General features: G+C 37.8%; 1 long non-coding RNA gene across 1 annotated transcript; it reads left to right on the plus strand.

Moving 5' to 3' along the window:
• The first annotated feature begins 7,154 nt into the window (after positions 1–7,154).
• On the plus strand, positions 7,155–8,602 carry LOC133231621 (uncharacterized). The gene is made up of 3 exons (XR_009731168.1): positions 7,155–7,255; positions 7,849–7,902; positions 8,501–8,602. It is a non-coding gene; the product is annotated as an uncharacterized LOC133231621 (long non-coding RNA).
• Positions 8,603–11,152: the final 2,550 nt, after the last annotated feature.

Raw genomic sequence — 11,152 nt, forward strand, 5'->3', positions numbered from 1 at the left:
TACCTCCCATGTTTAGGAACACAGGGCTGGGGCTCCCAATCTGTGTGTCTTGCCACACACCCACCAAGGTGGGTCTTTGTCCGTGTATTCTCCCTTTTTCCTCTGAGTTCCCTCCCAGGCGCACAGGTCCTGATCTGATCACTCTTCTTCTCTTCTTGCCTGATTGCATGTGGGTCTTTCTTACAACCATGGCTGTACAAGAGTCTTTCTGCCAGTTTTCAGTTAGCTTTCAGTGACAATTGTTCCACATATAGATTTTAAAAAATTTTTTTATTGCAGTATAATTTATTTGGGGCTTCCCAGATTGCACTTTCCTGGCAGCTCAGAGAGTAAAGAATTTGCCTGCAAAGCAGGAGACCTGGGTTCAATCCCTGAGTTGGGAATATCCCCTGGAGGAGGTCATGACAACCCACTCCAGTATTCTTGCCTGGAGAATCCCCATGAACAGAGGAGCCTGGCAGGCTACAGTCCATGGGGTTGCAGGGTCAGACATGACTGAGCGGCTAAGCACAGGTGGCACTAGTGGTGAAGAACCTGCCTGACAGTGTAAGAAACGTAAGTGATGCAGGTTCAGTCCCTGGGTCGGGAAGATCCCCTGAAGGAGGGCATGGCAATCCACTCCAGTTTTCTTTGGAGAATCCCATGGACAGAGGAGACTGGCAGACTACAGTCCATAGGGTCGCAAAGGATCTGACATGATTGAAGTGACTTAGCAGCAGCAACAGCAGCAGCATGGTTGATTTACAATGCTGTGTTAGTGTCTGCTATACAGCAGTTAATAAGGTATACTTATACATGTATCCACTGTGTTGTTCATGTGTTGATGGGGGAAGGTGAGTTCCATGTCCTCTTACTCTGCCATCTTGATAGATTCCTCTTATTTTGCTTTTTTCTTTGTTACAACAACCAAGCTCTATATTAGTTTTCAATAAAATAAAGTAAAAATAAAGTGAAGTAAAACTTTAGTGAAAACTCCAGATAATTAACAAAGATGAGACGAACAGATATTACCTTAATTGATACAATTTTTTGAATAAGTAAATTATTTACAATATTCTAATTGAATAGAGAAATAAATAATGTAGATTTCACTGATTTCAGAGTTGCCTTGACATTGTCATCATGATTATGCCTTCTTTTATTAGCGTTTAGAGTTCAAATTACTTTTCTGTGAGTGTCATAGTCAGTGTACTCAGAGGGGTCTCATTGGCCTTTGCTCTTCATTCTATGTCTATTCATACCACATAGCCAAAGACTAATCTTCCCTATTTGGAACCATAACATGAACTTTTAAATGCATACATGCAGTGTTGTCTATCTTCTTTAAGGAGGGGAAGTTGATGTCAGAGATGTGAAAACCACTCTGAAATACATGGGAATAGAGCTCCCAGATAAAGAATACTTGAAACTGTTGAAAAATCTGCCTTTCAATGGTAAGCATTTCAAATATTGATATGACCTTAAAGGGTTCTTTAAGCTTTTATTTATCTATTTATTTTTGGAAAACTGAAACTAATACCATTTGCTAAGATGCAAAAAATAAAAAAATAAGAACTCTACTCAAAATAATCTAAATGTTCATTTATTCCTGAGAGAAATTCCCATCTATGCAGTTGCCTTTTAGTTTTAGAGTAAAGTGTCCCCATCGTGTTGAATCATGCTATCAAGGGGAAGAAATTTCAGAGGTTACCCTCATCTCTTAAATACCTGTAGGTGATTTGAGAAACTAAAAAAGGAAAAGATGTAATGCCAAACTAGAAGGGAATGAAAGGTGAGAGGTGGAATCACATCAAAAAAGAGTTCTGTATATTATACAATACCTGCATATTAACATTTTGATAAATTTTCCCTAATTTTCTCTCAAAATTGATTTTGGCAAATCATGAAAGTCCTAGCTTTACTGAAATAATTTTAGCTAATAGCCACATAATTTCTCTATGACCTAAATTTTGCCCTTTTTTTTGTAGATGATAACAAGGTCTTTAAGAACAGATTGCTGAAAGGTGTGAAGTCTTTTAAAGGTGAGTGAGAAACATAAGCCCTCTTACACAGGGCTGGGAAATACTCTTGGAGGGCACAAACAGAACCTTGTGCACCAGGACCCAAGATAAAGGAGCAGTAACCCACAAGAGACTGACCCAGACTTGCCTGTGAGTGTCCAGGAGTCTCCAGCAGAGATGTGGGTTGGTGGTGGCCTGCTGCAGGGTTGGGGCACTGAGTGTAGCGGTGCATGCATGGGATCTTTTGAAGGAGGTCACCATTATCTCCATTACCTCCACCATAGTTTGCTAAGTCGCGTCAGTCGTGTCCGACTCTGCGACCCCATAGACGGCAGCCCACCAGGCTCCCCGTCCCTGGGATTCTCCAGGCAAGAACACTGGAGTGGGTTGCTATTTCCTTCTCCAATGCATGAAAGTGAAAAGTGAAAGTGAAGTCCCTCAGCCGTGTCCAACTCTGGGAGACCCCATAGACGGCAGCCCACCAGGCTCCCCCATCCATGGGATTCTCCAGGCAAGAGTACTGGAGTGGGATGCCATTGCCTTCTCCGTAGTTTGGCCCCAGGTAAATAGCAGGGAAGGAATACAGCTCCACCCACCAACAGAAAATTGGATTAAAAATTTACTGAGCAAGGCCCCGCCCATCAAAACAAGACCCAGTTTCCCTCTCAGTCAGTCTCTCCCATCAGGAAGCTTCCATAAGCCTCTTGTCCTTCTATACCAGAGGGCAGAGAGACTGAAAACCACAATAACAGAAAACTAACCAATCTAATAACATGGACCACAGCCTTGTTTAACTCAATGAAACTATGAGCCATGCTGTGTAGGGCCACCCAAGACGGATGGGTCATGGTGGAGAGTTCTGAAAAAAATGTAGTCCACTGGAGAAGGGAATGGTACACCGCTTAAGTATTCTTGCCTTGAGAACCCCATGAACAGTATGAAAAAGCAAAAAGATAGACACTGAAAGATGAACTCCTCAGGTTGTTAGGTGCCCAATATGCTACTGGAGATCAGTGGAGAAATAACTCCAGAAAGAATGAAGAGATGGAGCCAAACCAAAAACAACACCCAATTGTGGATGTGAAGGTGATAGAAGCAAGGTCCGATGCTGTAAAAAGCAATATTGCATAGGAACCTGGAATGTTAGGTCCATGAATCAAGGCAAATTGGAAGTGGTCAAACAAGAGGTGGCAAGAGTGAATGTCGACATTCTAGGAATCAGTGAACTAAAATGGACTGGAATGGGTACATTTAACTCAGATGTTCACTACATCTACTACTGTGGGCAAGAATCCCTTAGAAGAAATGGAGTAGCCATCACAGTCAAAAAAGAGTCTGAAATACAGTACTTGGATGCAATCTCAAAAATGACAATGATTTCTGTTCATTTCCAAGGCAAACCATTCAATATCACAGTAATCCAAGTCTATGCCCTAACCAGTAATGCTGAAGAAGCTGAAGTTGAATGGTTCTATGAAGATCTACAAGACCTTTTAGAACTAACACCCAAAACAGATGTCCTTTTCATTATAGGGAACTGGAATGCAAAAGTAAGAAGTCAAGAAACACCTGGAGTAACAAGCAAATTTGGCCTTGGAGTACAGAAAGAAGCAGGGCAAAGGCTAATAGAGTTTTGCCAAGAGAATGCACTGGTCATAGCAAACACCCTCTTCCAACAACACAAGAGAAGACTCTACGCAGGGACATCACCAGATGGTCAACACTAAAATCAGATTGATTATATTCTTTGCAGCCAAAGATGGAGAAGCTCTATACAGTCAGCAAAAACAAGACTGGGAGCTGACTGTGGTTCAAATCATGAAATCCTATTGCCAAATTCAGACTTAAATTGAAGAAAGTAGGGAAAGCCACTAGACCATTCAGGTATGACCTAAATCAAATCCCTTACAATTATACAGTAGAAGTGAAAAATAGATTTAAGGGTCTAGATCTGATAGACAGAGTGCCTGATGAACTATGGATGGAGGTTCATGACATTGTAGAGCAGACAGGGATCAAGAGCATCCCCAAGAATAAGAAATGCAAAACAGCAAAATGGCTGTCTGAGAAGGCCTTACAAATAGCTGTGAGAAGAAGTGAAAAGCAAAGGAAAAAAGGAATGATATACCCATTTGAATGCAAAGTTCCAAAGAATAGCAAGGAGAGATAAGAAAGCCTTCTTCAGTGATCAGTGCAAAGAAATAGAGAAGTCTTTTCCCATAGAATGGGAAAGACTAGAGATTTCTTCAAGAAAATTAGAGATACCAAGGGAATATTTCATGCAAAGATGGGCTCAATAAAGGACAGAAATGGTATGAACCTAACAGAAGCAGAAGATATTAAGAAGTGGCAAGAATAAACAGAAGAACTGTACCAAAAAGATCTTTACAACCCAGATAATCATGATGGTGTGATCACTGACCTAGAGCCAGACATCCTGGAATGTGAAGTCATTTGGGCCTTTGGAAGCATCACTACGAACAAAGCTAGTGGAGGTGATGGAATTCCAGTGGAGCTATTTCAAATCCTGAAAGATGATGCTGTGAAAGTGCTGCACTCAATATGCCAGCAAATTTGGAAAACTCAGCAGAGGCAATAGGACTGGAAAAGGTCAGTTTTCATTCCAGTCCCAAAAAAAGGCAATGCCAAAGAATGCTCAAACTACCACACAATTGCACTCATCTCACATGCTAGTAAAGTAATGCTCAAGATTCTCCAAGCCAGACTTCAACAATACATGAACCGTGAACTTCCAGATGTTCAAGCTGGTTTTAGAAAAGGCCAAGGAACCAGAGATCAAATTGCCAACATCTGCTGGATCATTGAAAAAGCAAGAGAGTTCCAGAAAAACATCTGCTTCTGCCTTATTAACTTTGACTGTGTGGATCACAATAAACTGTAGAAAATTCTGAAAGAGATAGGAATAGCAGACCACCTGACTTGCCTCTTGAGAAATCTGTATGCAGGTCAGGAAACAACAGTCAGAACTGGACATGGAACAACAGACTGGTTCCAAATAGGAAAATGAGTACATCAAGCCTGTATATTGTCACCCTGTTTATTTAACTTATATGCAGAGTACATCATGAGAAACTCTGGGCTGGAGGAAAGCACAAGCTGGAATCAAGATTGCCAGGAAAAATATCAATAACATCAGATATGCAGATGACACCACCCTTATGGCAGAAAGTGAAGAAGAATAAAGAGCCTTTTGATGAAAGTGAAAAAGGAGAGTGAAAAAGTTGACTTAAAACTCAACATTCAGAAAACTAAGATCACGGCATCCGGTCACATCACTTCATGGCAAGTAGATGGGGAAACAGTGGAAACATTGGCAGACTTTTTTTGGGGGGGGGGCCTCCAAAATCACTGCAGATGGTGATTGCAGCCATGAAATTAAAAGACGCTTGCTCCTTGGAAGGAAAGTTATGACCAACCTAGATAGCATATTAAAAAGCAGAGACATTACTTTGCCAACAAAGGTTCGTCTAGTCAAGGCTGTGGTTTTTCCTGTGGTCATGTATGGGTGTGAGAGTTGGACTATAAAGAAAGCTGAACACCTAAGAATTGATGCTTTTGAACTGTGGTGTTGAAGAAAACTCTTGAGAGTCCCTTCGACTGCAAGGAGATCCAACCAGTCCATCCTAAGGGAAATCGGTCCTGGGTGTTCATTGGAAGGACTGATGTTGAAGCTGAAACTCCAATACTTTGGCCACCTGATGTGAAGAGCTGACTTATTTGAAAAGACTCTGATACTGGGAAAAACTGACTGTGAGAGGAAAAGGGGATGACAGAGGATGAAATGGTTGGATGGCATCACTGATTCAATGGACATGAGTTTGGGTAAACTCTGGGAGTTGGTGATGGACAGAGAAGCCTTGCATGCTGTGGTCCATGGGGTTGCAAAGAGTCGGACACAAATGAGTGGCTGAACTGAACTGAGAAACATAATGAGAACACAAATGAATATGAGATCCCCATAGTATTCTTTTTCCAAGATACTGAATTTGCAAATGCCACCATCTGTCATGTATACTAATTACAAATTTGTACTTTTTTAGCATTTAGTCTATATTTTGCAGATGAATCTCATGTTCTGTCTTAGAAGTCCCATATTCTCTTGTGATTTTCCAAACTTTTTTAGGAAAAGAAATACCACACTTCAAGTTTGTATAGCAAAAATATAGCAGTGATTCAGGGAATTTAGTAAGATGCAAAAAAAAAAAAAAAAACTAAATGGAGTTTTCATTCATCAAAGGTTATATTAAATATTGTTTAGAAGTAAAGAATATTAGCCCCCAGAACCAGAATTCCCTGAGCATTTATTGAACTTCATTTAAAACTTTATGTTGTATAGACTAGTCCCCAAGACAAGTTTCAGAAGAAGTGGACATGTTTTTTTTAATAAGTTTTAATATAGTTGATGTACGGTTTTATATGTTTTAGGTGTACAACATAGTGATACACAATTTTTTAAAGTTATATTCATTTAGAGTTATTATTGGGCTTCCCTCATAGCTCAATCAATAAAGAATCTGCCTGCATGGTTGGGAAGATCCCCTGGAGAAGGAAAGAGCAACCCACTCCAGTATTCTTGCCTGGAAAATTTCAGAGACAAAGGAGCCTGGTGGCTACATTCTATGGAGTCATAAGAGTTGGACATGACTTAGCGATTAAACCACCACAGAGTTATAAAATATTAGCCATATTCCCTGTGCTGTACAATATTTCCTTGTAGCTTACTTATTCTATACATAATGGTTTCTAACTCTTAGCCCCTTACCCCCAAATTGTCCCTCATCTTTTCCCTCTCCTCATTGGTAACCAAGAAATGTCCTTAATTCTAACTTCATAGTTTACATCCATGAAGGTTTAAAATATTTAGTCTCTGTGCTAGAATTGTTGAACATTAGTTAATTTGTATTTTTCACTTTAGAGCAAATATCCTTAACCTTAGGTTAGTAGGCATTGAGGGAATTCTTGAATAGGCTTTTTAGTGGGTACATAACCTGCCTAAAATACTGTATAAACTTTATGAGTAATGATATACTGCTCAATTCACAATGGGGAATATGGTATCAAAAAAGTTAAAGAAACTTTTCTTTTGGAATCATTTAATACTCTTTATGGTCTTCTGTTACTTTTCTTAGGTGGGAAAGTTAATATCAAGAACCTGGACACCATTCTGAACAATCTAGAAATCAAACTTGCAGATTCAGAACTTAAAGATCTGACTCAAAATATACATGCTGATGGTAAGTTTGTTATCAGATATGGTAGTTACCATGAGGCAAGTTTAGTTGAAAACTATTGAGTATATATATAATGGGAGAAATGACAGTTTCTGTAGGAAGAAAAGAGAAGTGTGGTGATATATCATGTCAGTGACCAATGCATAGTGAATGTCATTTGAATTTATGAGCATCAAGTTAAAGTAGAAATTAAAGCATTATACTTTGATATGTATAATATAGGTAACTTTTATGCTGTCTACAGTATGATTGTTAATAGTAGAATCTTGCAAATTTTGAATACAAGAATGTCGATTCTTGAGATGTACTCACATCTGAATCACTTCTCTTTAGTAAAACAAATAGGTTTGAAGTATTATAGGCCAGAAATTACATCATTGCAACTGTATGGTTTTCATATTTAGAATTTTCTTCTTTGCTTATTAAAAAAGTAAAAGATAAAATAATAATCTAGAAACTGTGTTCAATAAATCTTTGTTAAGTATATAAAGCAGTTAGGATGGCGCCTAACACATGGTGTAACTATGATAATTATTCTTGCATTTTGCACATTCATGAGTATTATATGTCAGTGTGATTTTGATCTTCTCCTATAGTTGATAAGAAAATTTCTCTAGAAATGCTGATGGATAAAGTCACAGATTTCACAGGTGAGTGAAAGTTACTATAAAATTAAGATTCCAATTACCTACATTAAGTTCTCTTTTCTCCCTAATATTTCTCAGTAATCTATCATTGACATGAATTCTGCTGTCTTCCCATATTTTCCTATAATGCCTAATTTTTGATATAAAATTATTCAAGTTTTTGTAATGAAATTACTATATTTGTCCTTGCTTTTAAATTCTATAAATCTGTTGTTTATGCCAATAATATAATTCACTTCACAAGTGTTTAATAACCTTAGTATAGAGTGGCATGGCAAATTAAAGCATGAAACCTAAACATGATCAAGGTAATATTTTCATTATATTCATTATATAATTCTTATTTTTAAAGTTAAAATATTGTTTGAATAAGCATCTTTTTATTAACTGATCAAATTTTATGGAAGTGGTCTTTTCTAACTTTAGGAGAAACTCTTTTGTTTATATTAAGGAAATAAATTTGACTTGACAATTCTAAAGTTGAAAATGTTTTATTTTTACTTCAGTCCTCAAGTTGAAAATTAATCATCATAAAGTAACTTCCTTAGAAATAATTGCTGCTATATGAAATGATGATATATATATCCAATCTATTTTAAAGGTGAGAAGATTGAGTCTAAGGATGTTAAAAATGTTGTTAAAAATCTTGGAATTGAGCTTGCAAGTGAAGAACTAGAAAAGCTAATGAAAACACTGCCAACTGATGGTGAGCCATACAAATGTCTGTGGGGGCTTCCAGGGAGCTTGAATTTTTGTGGATTCACATTAAAATTTTAATTTCTTATAAAACATGATAAAAGAACATTTTAAAAACTAAAATTCAAGTTATGTATAAAAACTATCATTGTCTACAATGAGATAACACTTCACACCGGTCAGAATGGCCATCATCAAAAAGTCTACAAATACTAAATGCTGGAGAGGATGTGAGAAAAAGGAAATCCTCCTACACTGTTGGTGGGAATGTAAGTAGGTGCAGCCACTATTGAGAATAGTATGGTGATTCCTTTCAAATAAAAACAAAAATTGAGTTACTATATGCTCCAGCAATCCCACTCCTAGGCATATATCTAGAGAAAATTCTAATTCAAAAAAGATACATGTACCTTAATATTCATAGCAGTATTATTTACAGTAGCCAAGATATGGAAAATTGTGAAAGAGATGGGAATTCCAGACCACCTGACCTGCCTCTTGAGAAACCTATATCCAGGTCAGGAAGCAACAGTTAGAACCGGACATGCAACAACAGACTGGTTCCAAATAGGAAAAGGAGTACGTCAAGGCTGTATATTGTCACCCTGCTTATTTAACTTATATGCAGAGTACATCATAAGAAATGCTGGGCTGGAGGAAGCACAAGCTGGAATCAAGATTGCTGGGAGAAATATCAATAACCTCAGATATGCAGATGACACCACCCTTATGGCAGAAAGTGAAGAGGAACTAAAAAGCCTCTTGATGAAAGTGAAAGAGGAGAGCGAAAAGTTGGCTTAAAGCTAACATTCAGAAAACTAAGATCATGGCATCCGGTCCCATCACTTCATGGCGGATAGATGGGGAAACAGTGGAAACAGTGGCAGACTTTATTTTTTTGGGCTCCAAAATCACTGCAGATGGTGATTGCAGCCATGAAATTAAAAGACACTTACTCCTTGGAAGGAAAGTTATGACCAACCTAGATAGCATATTCAAAAGCAGAGACATTACTTTGCCAACAAAGGTTGGTCTAGTCAAGGCTATGGTTTTTCCAGTGGTCATGTATGGATGTGAGAGTTGGACTGTGAAGAAAGCTGAGTGCCAAAGAATTGATGCTTTTGAACTGTGGTGTTGGAGAAGACTCTTGAGGTTCCCTTGGATTGCAAGGAGATCCAACCAGTCTATCTTAAAGGAGATCAGTCCTGGATGTTCATTGGAAGGACTGATGCTGAAGCTGAAACTCCAATACTTTGGCCACCTCATGAGAAGAGTTGATTCACTGGAAAAGACCCTGATGCTGGGAGGGATTGGGGGCAGGAGGAGAACGGAATGACAGAGGATGAGGTGGCTGGATGGCATCACTGACTCGATGGACGTGAGTTTGAGTGAACTCCGGGAGTTGGTGATAGACAGGGAGGCCTGGCGTGCTGTGATTCATGGGGTCACAAAGAGTCGGACACGACTGAGTGACTGAACTGATACTGATGATCCAGCAATCCCACTCTTAGGCATATATCCAAAGAAAATTCTATTTCAAAAAGACACATGTACCTTAATATTCATAGCAGTATTATTTACAGTACCCAAGATATGGAAACAATCTAAATTCTATCAACAGATAAATGGATAAAGAAGATATAGTGTATGTATATACAATGGAATATTACTCAGCCATCAAAAAGAATGAAATAATGCCACTTGAAGCAACATGGATGGGCCTAGAGAGTATCATACTAAGTGAATAAGTCAGACAGAGAAAGACAAATATCGTATGATATCTCTTATATATAGAATCTAAAAACAAAAAGATATGAATGAAGTTATTTACAAAACAAAAATGGACTCACAGATATAGAAAACAAACTTATGGTTACCAAAGGGGGAGAAAGGGCAGGGAGGGATAAATTTGGAATTAACAGATACACCCTACTATATATAAAATAGATAAACAACAGGCACATACTGTATAGCACAGGAAAGTATATTCAATATCTTATAATAGCCTATAATGGAAAAAAAAATCTAAAGAAAATGTCATATATATAACATCTTATGGAAAAATCTGAATGAAATTTTGGCCAACCCAATCTGTATATTACTGATCACTTTGCTGTATACCTGAAACATTTAAAATCAACTGTACTTCAATTTTTAAAAAAATTAAGAAAACAACTATCACTGTCATTTAGAGTTTATTTAAGAAACCAAGAGACTCTTCAGGTATAAATTGACATCAGAGCTAAGAAATGTCTATTGTTATCACTTAGGCCACTGGTGGGCTTATATTATTAAGGAAAAATATAGAGATAAAGAGAAATAAAGAATAAAGAAATTAAGGATAAAAGTCAGAATTAAAAGGGAAAAAAAAGACATATTTATGTTTTGTTATAATAACCTCAGATATGCAGATGACACCACCCTTTTGGCAGAAAGCAAAGAGGAAGTAAACAACTTCTTGATGAAGATGAAAGAGGAGAGTGAGAAAGCTGGCTTAAAACTCAATATTAAAAAAAAAAAATAAGATCATGGCATCTGGCCCATCACTTCATGGCAA

This window comes from Bos javanicus, chromosome 19, assembly GCF_032452875.1.
Source record: "Bos javanicus breed banteng chromosome 19, ARS-OSU_banteng_1.0, whole genome shotgun sequence".
In the NCBI taxonomy this organism is placed as follows: Eukaryota; Metazoa; Chordata; class Mammalia; order Artiodactyla; family Bovidae; genus Bos; species Bos javanicus.